Source organism: Platichthys flesus, chromosome 18 (assembly GCF_949316205.1).
Source record: "Platichthys flesus chromosome 18, fPlaFle2.1, whole genome shotgun sequence".
NCBI classification, from domain to species: Eukaryota; Metazoa; Chordata; class Actinopteri; order Pleuronectiformes; family Pleuronectidae; genus Platichthys; species Platichthys flesus.
Genome location: NC_084962.1, coordinates 14,737,697 through 14,751,751, shown reverse-complemented (window position 1 = coordinate 14,751,751; position 14,055 = coordinate 14,737,697).

Genomic DNA, 14,055 nt, shown 5'->3' with positions numbered 1-14,055 from the left:
CCCTGCGCTCGGGCTGTGTGCACGGATCAGAATAGGCCTCTAATGCCGTGCACATTCTCCCCCGCTCATTTTCATTAGGCCCTGATGACTGCGTAATTGATGCGGCCTGCGAGTTATCAAGAGCCACTAATTTCACATTAACGACCATTGACTGCGGCCGCTTGATTCGAGGGGGTTTCTGACAATATTCACAATCAGGACCGGAGCCCAGATCATTTACCTTGACTCTGTGATTATTTCCCTGCACGTGAGCAGAGAACGCACAGTGCAAAACTGTCTGATGTCAAAATCCCTGTAAATATAAAAATGAGGAGACTAAGAAAAGCACACACACACACACACACACACACACACACAATGTAAATAGCATCAACTTATTCTTTTGTCATATGATTGTAATAATATACTTTAGATAGATAGATAGATAGATAGATAGATAGATAGATAGATAGATAGATAGATAGATAGATAGATAGATAGATAGATAGATAGATAGATAGATAGATTGATGGTGAGATAGATAGATAGATAGATAGATAGATTGATAGATAGATAGATAGATAGATAGATAGATAGATAACACATTATTTCTATTTATTGTCGTTTGTAATAAACATGTAAATAAATATGATGTATAAATATGTTACTACCATTGTGTATGTATGCGTCAATAAAACATATAGACCCCTAGGTGAGTCTCAGTCTGCACTGTTCACATTATTCATAGAGCTTTAGATGTCTTTTCCTCTGCCGGGCTAATCAGCATCAGAGCTGCACTGGGCTCAGTGAAATCGGCATATCATTACCAGCCTGTTTGAGATGACCGTTATTGTCAGATGGCAGAAAAATGCCTTCATTAGCATGTGATGGATGGAGAAAACCATGAGGACAAAAAAAAATCACTAATTAGGCCCATAAATTAAACGATGGTGGAGATGAGAGCTCTTCAGGAGTGATGATGGCAAGACTCAGTCCGAGGATCCACTTATGATTTGGAGCACGATATGTATGAAGAAGACAGGGAGCATTAGCTTTTACATCTGATGATCTGGGATTAAGAAGACCAAAGATTAAAAAGGCCTACTTCGGTAAAAATACATAAGAGATACTTCCCCCAGACCCAACAGCCCCCTTATGAAACCACATTGAATTGACTTAAACCAGGTTTTGATCTGAACACAATTGCAAAAAATAAATCGTGGATCCGCACCAGTATTTTGTGGTCATGCTCCACCCCCACCTCACAATTGAATGGCAATCTGTGAAGTACTTTTTGTGTAATCCTACAGATAAAAAAACATATGCAGACAAAGACAAATTCTCCTTTCCAGAGATAATTTGCAACAAAATGCGTTTCTGTCAATCTCAAGATATATAAAATACACAGAAGTGGCCTATTTCCCACTATTTCAGGATTAGACTGTTAATGTAATGTATGATGAACTACTACAATTACTTAGACTGTGTGTAGTGAATTCTGTGGGTCTAATTAGAAACAATTTAAAGAAAACCATCTGGATCATTAAGAGCTGGAACTTCTAATAAGTCGCAAATTTGTTAAACATAAGAGGGGTTTCAGTTCATCTTGTATGTGTTTCATGTGAAATCTTAAATTAAAAAAGTAACTGGTGATTAGAGAAGTAGCTGTGCAATAAAAGCTACGTTATAGTATTTCTCTCTTGGTTCAGAGGCCAGAACATTGAAGCACAACAACCTAAAACATGTATTTAGGTGCACAACCTCATTGTCTGATGTTTTAGCTCCGCACATGTGAGCCGTGCTATCTTAAGATCTGGCATCTGAGATGTTGAGGTGTGATCGACCCATATGTCCTCTCCTTGTGAGTGTCTCAGACGAGAGAAATCACAAAGGGGTTAACTCAAACCAGTTCAGTCTTAAACTTGGCTCTTGGCGTGGGGAGAGAAAATAGCTGTAAAGTTATGCAGAAGTTATTCTTCATCCTTCGGGCCGTCCCTAATCCACCAAAAACCTCATTCTTTCATCGGAGAACTGTGCCTCCTTTCTTGTTCCCCCCTCTCTATACAACATAAAGTCAGACTGCATTTAATGGTTATGTCGGGATGGGAGAGGGGCTTTCTTCTTCCCCCTTTCTCCAGAATATTGCCCTTTTCGTCGTGTGAGTCTCTCAACCCGCGGGGACCCCCATATTCTTCCCTCCAGCGTCTGACTCGAATCACAAACTAACCCCGATTTTCACAACTTCGCTGGGAATCGCGGGGAGTGATAATAGAGATTTCGCTTTCATTTTATACGCTTGACTTGGTTATTGTTGCTTTTCTCCTCTCCCGTGATTCTCCCCTTTTCCAGGGATTAGCCCTGACTTCGCCCGCTATACTGGCCACCGAAGTGCCCCTGAGCCCCGGAATGACAATTGACGCAGATCAAGGCAAGCCTATTCTGCGCCTTTTGAAAGAAAGGGACAGAACTGAGCCGGGTTTAAATGAAGGGGCTTTTAATGGGAGCATCGGACGGTCCCCACTGATTAGTCGCTAACATTTCAGATTTCAGGTTGTAGGTTTTTTGTTAGATATAAAAATGCCATATATATTTTTTAAGTAAGACAAGATGGTGAATATCCGTTTTCCGTTTAATGATCGTCCAAACTAGATTAATGACAAATTGCAAACCAGCAGCAGATGTTAGTGACCCCCTGTGGAATTTGGGGACACATCAGTTGTGAACCCGTCAGAGTTAGCTATCTGTTTGGTTTTAACACTTGATTTGTACATTTCAAAAGTTGGAATGTATTCTGAGTGAAGCGTTTTGCCTTCCCGGCTTTAGGTTTATCTTTCTCTAAATTCTAGGATACATCATCAGTCATGGATGTGCATAGCAGGGCTAAAGTTTCCTGGCCAACTATCTGTTTTCTCACTTTGCCTGATTTGTGCCTCTGGAGAAAATATGTATTATTATTATTGTAGTTGCATAAATAAGAGCTAAAGATTGACCAATATAAATTGCGATATCTCACAGCCCATTCATTACAGATTACCTTTTTAAATTAAGCAAAGCGAAGCCTTAAACCCCATATCATGTGACTCTTGTCCAAACTGATGTTTTAGTCTGAATTAGCTAATTTAACTTTTTAAAATTTGTTTGCTTTACATGGTGTACACAATTTAGTTTGAATATTGTGGTTTCCAATCAAGACACAAAATCATATCGCTGCTTGACCAGTTTACAGGAAACTCTTTGTACTTTGATCTGCTTGTTTGATGGCATCTACAATTTGGAGTCAAAGACAGGTTCAATTGATCAATAATGATATTAGAGATTCCCTCTATAAACGATTTAAAATCCAGTGCAATCCCATTCTAGCCAATCAGGAGTCCTGGCCTCTCTCGGCATCCTACAGCTGCAGCCTCCATCTTGAAGGGACGGTTTACCACAGGTTAAACCGATGAAGACAAATGCACTTGTAGATCACTAGGCCTGCATGAGGAAGATGATGGTTAGAGCAGAGCTGGAGAAGATGGTCGAAGCTGCTGATCATGTCAAGAGTGACAAGTGGACAGTGATGATAAGTAGGATACGTGTGAAAATGTGAGTGAGGATGATGATGATGAAAATGAAGAAAATGATGACAATGATTATCCGTTGAGAATCACAGTGATGGTGACTAGAGCAGAGATGCAGAGATGATGAAGACATTGATAGTGTGATGGCAGTGTTGTTGCTGATGATGAGGAAGATCAGGGAAAAACAGTAGAGAAATCAGGGCGCAGATGAAAGGGACAGAGTAGATACAGTTTATTTGAAATATGGACGTAGACTAAGAGGTATGCCCGACAAGTAGTTATTTGAAGATTTCTGTTTAAAAATATTCTACTTTTTACGCTGCATCTGGACGGATGTATCTTCTTTTCAGGTTTCGATACACAACATTTCCTAAAGGTGAACTCAGTGGTTTCCAACTAGATAACACAAAAACAACACAACAGATTTCCATGAAACCTCTGGATAGTATGCAGTGTGTGTCACGGAAGAAGTCATTCAAAGGTGGAGATCAAGGACAATTTGTTAACTCTCTTTAACATTGCAAGGGCCTTAAAAACATTTTCAGTCTTCTCCGAGAATATTTTGATATTTTGATGAAAGAAATCAGGCATATTTAGGAAACTGATTTTCTGTGAAGGTGTGCGATTTGGATTTAAGGTGTCTGCCCTTGGTGAAGAGTAAAACTAAAAAGTTATTATATCAGGTTTGGACATCAGCTCTAATGCAGCTTTTAAGGGTAAATGCAACACATTGATGCATTAAAACTAATAATCACAAAAGTTAAAAATGTGTAAGTCACAGGAGCAGGTTAGCTAAATTAGCACTTTTAGTTTTGATAATGAAAGTATATTTACCTCCATTGCTACTGGTTCGTTTCCTAAGTGGGATCTTGAATGCAGGTTTTTCTACGTGAATTAAGTTGCATTATGTCGCCTGATATTCTGAGTTTAGAATAATGTGAGCAAGGAACAGCATGGATGTGCTGACAGTGAGTCTATCGGCTCCACAGGTGTCACTGTCTCAGCGCTGCAACAGTTTGACACGGTCTGACCGTGCAGATCTGCTCATCACTGGCTCGTCTCACAAGAGAAAGTTTCATGTATTTGCCACGTCTCCCTCAATCAGGCATCTCCGCAGCACTGTGAGAAGTTAATCTGTGTTGATGGTGTGTTGTGCACTCTTCCGTGGGCCGGTTAGGCTGGGATCTCTCCTGGAAAGACTGGTCCATGCTCATATAGAGGGGGGATAATTACCAAACACGCAGCCGACCGCAGCGACACAAAAGCCGCTTTGACTTCCTCACTGCTGGTCGCCTCCAGGGGATGGTCCTACTCCCTGATCACCCTGCTCGCCCAGACTCACTTCTCATCACTCCTGAGAGGCAGAGACGTCTTGTTCCATAACAAGACACGAAACTGACTTCTTTCAGCTCCAGTGAACTGGACATAAACCCAGTCTGACAACCTCCAGTGCCCAAACAGAACAGAGAGGGGACGGGTGGGCTGGTGCAGGGGACAGGAGAGGGGTGGGGGCAGCACTCTCTAAATAAAGTTGTTATTCACTCGAGTCTTGTATCTTGGGGAAGAAACTCCATCAGAAGTTGACTTGCATAGTTCCCCAACAATAAACTGTGGCGTCCAACATGTGCATATGTCTGTTTCAAACCACTTTCATCAACTTTTTATCTTTTCCCATGAGTAAAGTTGATGATTCCTGAGCCCCCCCTCTCAGCACTCAGTGTGTTACAGCAATGAAAGCACGATGTGCTGTAATGTAATGGGCCGGGAGTGATTGTTTCTGACAAGCAACAAAACACGTCGTCCCTCCCCTCAAATTAGTCCCCCACTGAGGGGGGATGGGGGGGGGGGTTCATGCCCCAGTAGATGCATGGACAGAGCAGCGAGACAGCACAGAGCATGAACATGCATGTGGTTCTCAGCATCTGGGCGTAGAGGTGTGGGTTTTCTTTGCTGCTTCCAGTGGTTAAGTGGGTTTTTTGTGACTTTGTGATTAATGCAAATAAACCACAAGCTCTGAAATCAAAGTCCAGTTCATTTATGCTTTCCACTGCCGAGGTCTTGTGTGATGGTATGTTGGCCTATGACATGAATGAATGATATAAAGAGGGATATTTTAAAGAACTTCTTTACTGAGAAGACTCACTATTTAAATGTTCATTCAAATTTTTTACTGTACAGAGATTAAATAGATGGATTATCTATAAGAACTGTAGTTGTTATAATTGTGTACTAGTTAAGTACTTCTATTAAAAAATAAAGTTGTTGAAAAACTTCAAAATATACTCTGCAATTTGTGTTTTCCTACAAAGTTACGTGTTTTGTATTATTATACATATTTAATTTAAATTTGTTTAAAAATCTTATTTTCAAAAGTTAATATAGCATGCATTTTTGCTACATTAAATAATATTTCACAAACAGGATTATTTATTTCATAATATAATGTTCAACAGTTCTTCTTCTCTCTAATTTATTGTTGCCTCACTGCCTTTTGTGGCTTGTTATCTCCACAAACTGTTGAAATCCTTCACTGCCTCAGCAGCCGAGAGAAATGTGTGCACGACGTCACTCGAGTGCACTCAGAGTGCACGTGCTTGCTCGTGCACGGTCGGGAGATACAGCTTAAAATATGCAACTAAACAATTGTCTTTGGAACCGCTGCTGGACACAGGTCTAGTCCACCCGGTACCTTTGACAGTGTGTGAACAGAACCTCTGATCTCAGACCCACATGTGGAAAAAGTATACAACTATTTTTGCATGTTGTTACAGAGTGTTAAGTAGATGTTGGTTAGTGTCATTAAAATTAAATTCGTAAATAGATGAATTGGATTTTGAAGATCAGCTGTTGGATTTAACAATGCAGCTGGATAACTAGTAATTCTCAGGTGAAATTGATCTTTTGACTTTTTTCTTAAATAAGCAAATACAACATATCTTTTTTAGTTTAATTTGAAATCTGTCCTAATCGCTTTAAAAAGTCAATTGTGGTTTAGAATAGAGAAGATTTGGGGGTAAAAAGTTACAGAACATTTTTGTGAAAGCAACATTTCAGCTCCTAGTGATCCGGCTATATTTATTCATAGTGGGCTTTAGAAATAATGGGCGGTTAGACCGGGAAGAAAAAGGCAGTTAGCTGGTCAGTTAGCGAGGGGTTAGCCTTAAAAGCGAGACGTGATTTGTGAACGAGCGAGTAGGAGGAGTCGTGGAGGTCTTGGTGTTCAGGAAAGCCTCTCCTGGGCCGAGAAGAAAAGGATTTGGCCCGGTTGCAGGCAGCGATGTTAACTTTGAGTGGCCCCTGTGGCTCAAGCTCAGCACCCCCCCCTCTCCTCCTCCTCCCTCCCTCTTACTTCCCAAGCCCCCAGGTTGCCTTTGCATGACATCATCCCCAAACTATGCCCCCCATACCCATGTGAATCTGAGCTGTCACAATCGGCAGCCACCCCCCCACCATTAAACTGTACCGCGCCGCAAACCCATACGTTTCTTTTCTCCCCCCCTTGCTTCTCCTCACTCCCTCTCTTCTTCTACCACCAATCTCCTCCCTTCTTCTTCTTTTTTAACCCCCAGAAAGCCATTGTTTGAGTCAGGGCTTGATCAAAAAACTGTTGCCCGCCAACCACAGGGCTTTCTGTAAATTCAATAAGGCCACCTTAAAGATTTTCCTAATTAATGGATGACATCTTTGGCTGGAGGAGAGGCGAGGCATTCTGCTCCAGCTCGCTCTTTGTTCGCCTCCTAATTAACTTTCCTAGGTCACTCAGGTCCCCGCAACCTGAGAGTGAAGAGCCCCCATTGAGGAGGGAGTTGTAAACTTACTTTTTTTGCCTCGGCACTTAAAAGGGGAAAGCAACTATAGGGAACAGAAAATATCCTATTTAAGTCCTTTGTGAGTGAACTGCTTGCACATGTTCCAATAAAGGAAGTCTTCTAAATAAGCTGCCATGTTGCTCTCCGCTCCCCCCTTTTCTCCCTTATCCCACCTCTTTCACTCCCAGCTCCACAGAAAAGGTTATGAATGATAGCTCTGGGTTGAGGGGGGGTAGGAGGGGCTAAAGGACAGCATCTGGGCATTGTGGAGTCGTGGAGCATCTGAAACTTTGAGGGAATTTGAGGATGGGAAAGCGCTGAGCTGAGCTGGGTGGTGGTGGGGTGGACGATTGAGAGAAATGTGGTGAATATGAGGAAAAGAAAAAAATAAGTGCCTCCTTGCCCTCGTCATTGTTTGGGTGTTTCTAAAAGACCCCATGTCTCCCAGCTGCTTTCATCACTCCTCATCTTCATCTTTCAAAGGCAAAAAAAACAAGTCCCATAGAAACACAACTACGTATGAAAGGCCCTCACACAACAACTTCACACAATCTGCCGTGTGCCTTTGTTTAATCATAAGTGGACAGTGAGAGTCATTTATTTAATTATGAACAACTGAAGACCCAATTAAATTGTGTTAACTGTTTGTAGATGTGGTCATAGGAACAGTGTTGATATTCATAATAATAATTCATAATTCGTATTGTGCAGTAGCACAATCGAAGCATCAAATCTTTCAATCACTTTAACTTGTTGTGTCACGATTGACTAAAAACCTAATTCAATGCATTTTAGTGCAAAACAAGCAAATTATGTAATGAGTAAATGTTCAATTGATACCCAGGACACACTCTGAGTTGCCTCAGTGTATGAAATATATTTTTAAAAAATAAGTTAGATTAAGATAAAATGAGATACCCTTCGATGTGATATGATACGATACGATAGACTAAGATGAGATATGTGAAGATGCGATGGAATGCAGTTCATTCTTTAAAAATCCCACAATGGAATTATTTGCCAGTAAAAAAAGAAATGGAAAAGTTGGAAAAAAAAGACAACAGGCTGCCCCTAGTGAGACGCCATCTTGTAATAACAAATCAGTTTATGTTCCGAATCGTCCTTGAACCATTAATCTAAACCAGTCTCATTTCAATATCCACGTATTCCACAGCGTTCCTCTCGCGTGCACGGTGCTACATCGTGAAGCTAGATCAATAAATCAGCCAGGCCATTATACTCGAGGGAACTTTCAGGCTTTACTATATATACAAAGAACTAACAACAACACACTCACCCACAAATGACACATTCTCATCAATATTCCCATCATGTCACCTGACACACACTTATACACTGACCTAGATCTCCTCTCCAAAGAGCCTCATCCTGCACATTATAGCCCAGCCTGAATGCAGACGAGGTCACATGCCCTGATTCTATCAATGCATCACCAGTCCCCTGTGTGTGTGTTTGTGTGTGTCTGTGTGTGTGTATGTGTGTGTGGGTGTGTATTAAGAGCTGTGAGGTGAGTGTGAGGGTCTTGATGACAGCTCCTGTGCACCGGGGTCCCTGTGGGTTAATGACGAGGGGAAACGGTGACCCCCAGACCGTGACCGTTGAACCTGACCTGCGGAGCCGGCGGGACGGGATCAGGAGAAGCGGGGCGGAAGCGAGACTGACTGCTGAACAGAGCTAGATAAACAGCAGAATGACTGTCAGAGTGACTCCAGGTGAACTGGGGCTGTGAAAGGAGCCGATGACAGCCATTCTGTGCTTAATCTGTCTGACGACCGCAACCACGCTCACACTGTTGCGGCGGCGGCTGCTTTTTAAACACACTCATTTAGCCACTGTGTGTGTGAGAGAATGCCACGTAGCCCATACAGTACGTGGAAGTTTGGCTTTTTTGTGCCACTACTTGGCAGCAGAAAATCCGTACACTGTAAAAATGTCTGTTTTGCTATAGCTGCTTCACTTTTGTGCCAAATGATGCAGAGTTTGACGCAGAGATGATCACACATTTAAACCCTAGTTTTGAATCCAGCCATGGTTCAGGCTGAAACTTATACAAGTGGATACAAGAGTGGAAACTCAAAACCTTTGATTACAGTTACACCACAATCTAAATCGGAAGGACATAGACATTAGGGAGCAACTCTCAATGTAACACAGGCTTATTATTGAGTTAGTACAAATAGCCATAACTAATAAAATATGAAATCACCAGTAACCAGCTTAGTGAAAACAGGCACAAATTTAACTTCTCATCACGATGACGATGCCTCAGAGCAGAGAGCAGTTAACTACAAACATCTGCCTTGTAAACAATAGATAAAGTTGAAAAAAACATTAATGCCATGTTAAGTTACTATAGAGGTTCTCAAAAGCAACATCAGGAGACCACATTAGTGGGTTTACAAACATTTTATTTTATTTTTTTAATTGAAATGCTTAACAATCCCAATTTTGAAACCGGTTTCATACAAACATTAATATTTATGGTGAGTGAGAGTCTGTCTTCTAATTTCTAACAGTTCTAATTGTACATTTAAGATGTATCATGTATTATGTGTGCTGATAAAGAAAAGTATTAACATTTATATGTGGTCAACGTTGTTAAATTCAGAGTGATTGACTAACTTCTACAACCTATCCTCTGGTTATTTAGGTTGTGATCATTAATGTTGTCATAAAATATTATAATGACTGAGTATGAGGAGTGAAAGGCTGTTATTGGCCTATTTGTCCCTTTAATTTGATTTGTGTGAATCTATAAAAAACTAATTAAAAGTTCAACCTAAACTCCTGAAGGTAAATCTAGTGTTTGTCAACGTCATATTTAATATGTTACAGAGCATCTGACTTCATTACATCTATTTGCATGTGTTCTATCACAGTCACCTCTGCGTGACTTAAACCTGTTTTTTCAACTCTGTTGCAAATCCTGGCACTTTCACACACCACAGGCCGAAAATAAAACGAACTGTAGATACATTGATCACATGGCGGCCTCCTTGGCTCTCACATGTTTGTCTTTGCAGTGTGAACAGACTAAGCCCCTCTACTCAGCTGTCATAATTTGTTAACGAGTCTTTTCAGGGAGGGGGAATAAGAAAAAGAGAAGACAGGGGGAGAAAAAAGAAAAGAAGGCTCTTCACGAGTGACTGAAAGCAGAGATCCATCCAGAGAGGGAACCCAGGGGCGACATCAGACCGATTTCAGACCAGCCCGTGATGGCATCTCTGTATATTTTAATATTAATGACCCCGGCCGCAAAGCCGCCTCTAAGCCTCCAACAGGTGCCCCTGCCCCACTCGAGTCTGAAAACCCGGGATCATTCAACATCCCACTATCCACCACAACCAGCGGGCAATAAAGACTGCAAATGAGGAGGATGAAGGCCGAGAGGAGGGAAAAAAAGACATAAAGAGGAGAAGGGGAGTTAGAGAGTCAGCCATCTCTTGCAAATAAGTTTTTGAGTCACTTTCCCCAGCTGAAACACGGGTCGATATTCCCCCCCTCCCTTGAGAAAGAGATTGACTTTTGTTTGGAGTTTGTGAGAAGTGGGAATCAGAAGCTGGACAATGGGACTCCCCACGGTGAGAGGCTGAGAGGAGCCATCTCAAATCAGTCAGCCAGGGGACTGACTAATCCGTCCATTGTCCCTCCCCAGCCACCGGCCGCACATCAACACATTCGCCCCCCATTGTCCCCCACCCTCATGCAGCGGGATTTGCTCTCCCCAACAGCCAGTTTTGTCCACGGCAGTTCGAGCGGAAGTTTCTCACTGACAATTTGCCCCAAATAGATTTGTCAGAGCGTCCAACTGCACCGCACCGACCTGTGGGTTTCTGGGTTTGGGTCTGGGTCTCTGTCTTCCTTTTTGCTGTGCATGTGGAGGTGTGCACGCGGGGGGAGATCTAGATTACACACCAGTGGAGGACCATCGGGAGTACAGTCATTTGAGGGGAGGTCCTGATGGAATTTGACATCAAGAGAAACCAAGCCAGAGAGCATGGATTTACTGTAACTAACATTATGTCTGTGTTGCTTGATAAATGAAGTTGTGCTCCAACACATCCAGGGTGAAGCTGAGTGGGACCAATAAAGCTGCCAGTTTGAAAAACAATAGCCCCCACCTGTTGAGTGACGTTGTCTTATGACACAACAGATACACTCGTTATACTTGAGTAGAATTATGTCACGACAATATACATTGGGTAGTTTGTAAGTGGATTTGTCATATTGGGTGAAACCAAAATAAATTTTCTTCACTAAAACTACGGTGTTGTGAGAAAAACCGTGACATCATCCTATTGGCACTTGTCCTTAATAGAATAAGTTCACACAAAGCAAAACTAATTCAATAGCAAGTAAATAAATGAGAAAATTATTGTAACTTTTATTTTAGTGCAGTAGCTGAAGTGTCCTCAAATATTTTATTTAGCTTTGACTCTTAGCTTGCAAGACTGAATTTATTTGTGTTATAACTTCTTTAGATTTTCTTCAGGTTTTGCTGAAGTCAAAGTGTCAAGGATCCTGCTGGAGGATAAACACCCACTGGGGGATTTCTTTGAACAACCTGGCAACCCAGTCAATGAGGCATTATTGAGTTGATTAACTATTAATGCAACCGTTGAAAACTGTTTACAAAAAAGGATATATTAGAAAGTGGTGTTGATATTTCAGTTAACAAGTTAAAGAACAAACACAATGCTGCATCCTGATTTGGCTTAATTCCCGTGTCTGTGTGATTGTCAGGATCAGAGCAATTAGTGGATTAGAATCAGTCACAGTTTGAGATGCTGGGATTAGATTGTAAAATAAAGATGAAGAGGTTAAACGCAATCACGAGATCACTGTCAGATTTATATTACACATTGATTTCTTAAGTAAATCAAGATTTTAGACCCTTTCAAATCCAAACAAACACGTAGCCATATGACCTACATATGTTTACTGACTTCTGGTCCAGAACTGTCCTTGGTGCTGAAACCAGGCTCCATATTTTACTCTTATTTTAAAAAGTGTTATCACGTTTAACACTAATGAGTATTAATATTATCGCAGAGAGGCCTGTTGACATGTTGAAGAAGTTCTCTGTGTCCCCTTGAATCCCTTCACTCAGCACACTGTAGTGACTGTATCTCTCACCATTGCATTACAGTGGAGACGATCATGTAAGATGACTAACAATGATCTCCCTGGTCATTTTAAAGAGGGTGGGCCTTTAGTCTCCTTGATTATTTGCTCCCCCTTATTTGCTCTGTGGAGCTTAGTGACTTCTCCCGAAAGCCAATTGCTTTCCGCCTGGTTGAATATAGAGGCCTGCACAACAAGTGATAGCAGTGCGTAAAAAAGATGGTTCAACTATTGCGCACGGGAAGGCGATGATTACCCACAGCAGCAAAAATCTGAAATCCACTGTAAATCAAAAAGTGTGCCTTTTATTATTTTAAATTGTTGCATTAAACGAGTAAAGCTCAGATTTGTTCATTTCAACATGAGATGAGGGGGGGGGACTCAAATCAAGCCGCGCGTACACGTGCGTAAACATGACAACATCTCATTTACACCTGGTTTAATTGGTTTGTAAAGCTTTTTTCCTGGTAGGATCTTTGTCTATTACTTTGCAGTGACTTTCGTTGGACTCTCACTTGATCCTAGTTGTTAAAGTCGATCCTATAATGCGTCAAGTATCCGCATACTGATGCAGAGCCCCCCACCCATAAAAAAAAAAACAGATACACAATCCACTGCCCCCTTTGTTAGCGTCATTTCATTGACTGCTGGAGGAGAACAGAGTCACTAATACAAAAAAAGTGAAAGAGGCAACCCCGGCAACCATGATGTTGGTTATATTTGTGTAAAGGCTATCAGTGAATGACGAGGATTAGGACGAGTTAAGGAGATTATGTCACACATTCACCATTCGCCCACACCGGCAGCCACCCACACACATGCACGCACACGCACACACACACACCACACACACTTCAGAAATTACTGCAAAAATGTTATTGATCGGCGAGAATGGAAACGTGATTTCTAGTGATTTTAATTCAGTCGAGTCGAGTCTGGTTTTCGGGGCGTGGACTGTGTCATTTTCTGCTAATTAATGAAAAAAAGGCGCGGTGGTCACCTACAAAGAGCTAATCCTTGAAGAAATAGGAGAAGTCGGCGAAATAGTCCTAATGATAAAGGTGCATTGAAGCCTTTATTGTGCGGACCATTTATAGAAGATAATAAAACCCGGGAGCAAAGGCTTTCTGTGGCTCTGCAGGAAAAATCAAAAGGAATATCATAGTGATTTCTCTTCAGGCTTGTTAGTCTCCAGCCGGAGCTGCTCAGCTAAAGGGCAGGTTGAAAGACACAACAATGGCTAATTGCAATTAACTACGCCTCTCCGCCTCGCCCCTGTCCGCTTAAATCGACACTTTGTGCGTCCATATGGCCTTCAGTGTACCGTGGGAATGAACACAATTAAAAACAGAATATGGATTTCTGGAGTTACCCGGTGAAAGCGCAGCAAGCTGTCAAGGTCAGAGTGTGCGCGCGGCCTACGGCCTCCGGACAGCCGAGCACGGTGTGCACCCTCCCCGGTGTCCAGCACCCGGTCACCGGCCACAGGCAGGGGGTGCTGGGAGGTGTGCAACCCGAGGGTGGAGGGAAAACCGGAACCTTTTCACGTACGAGTTTGAGAA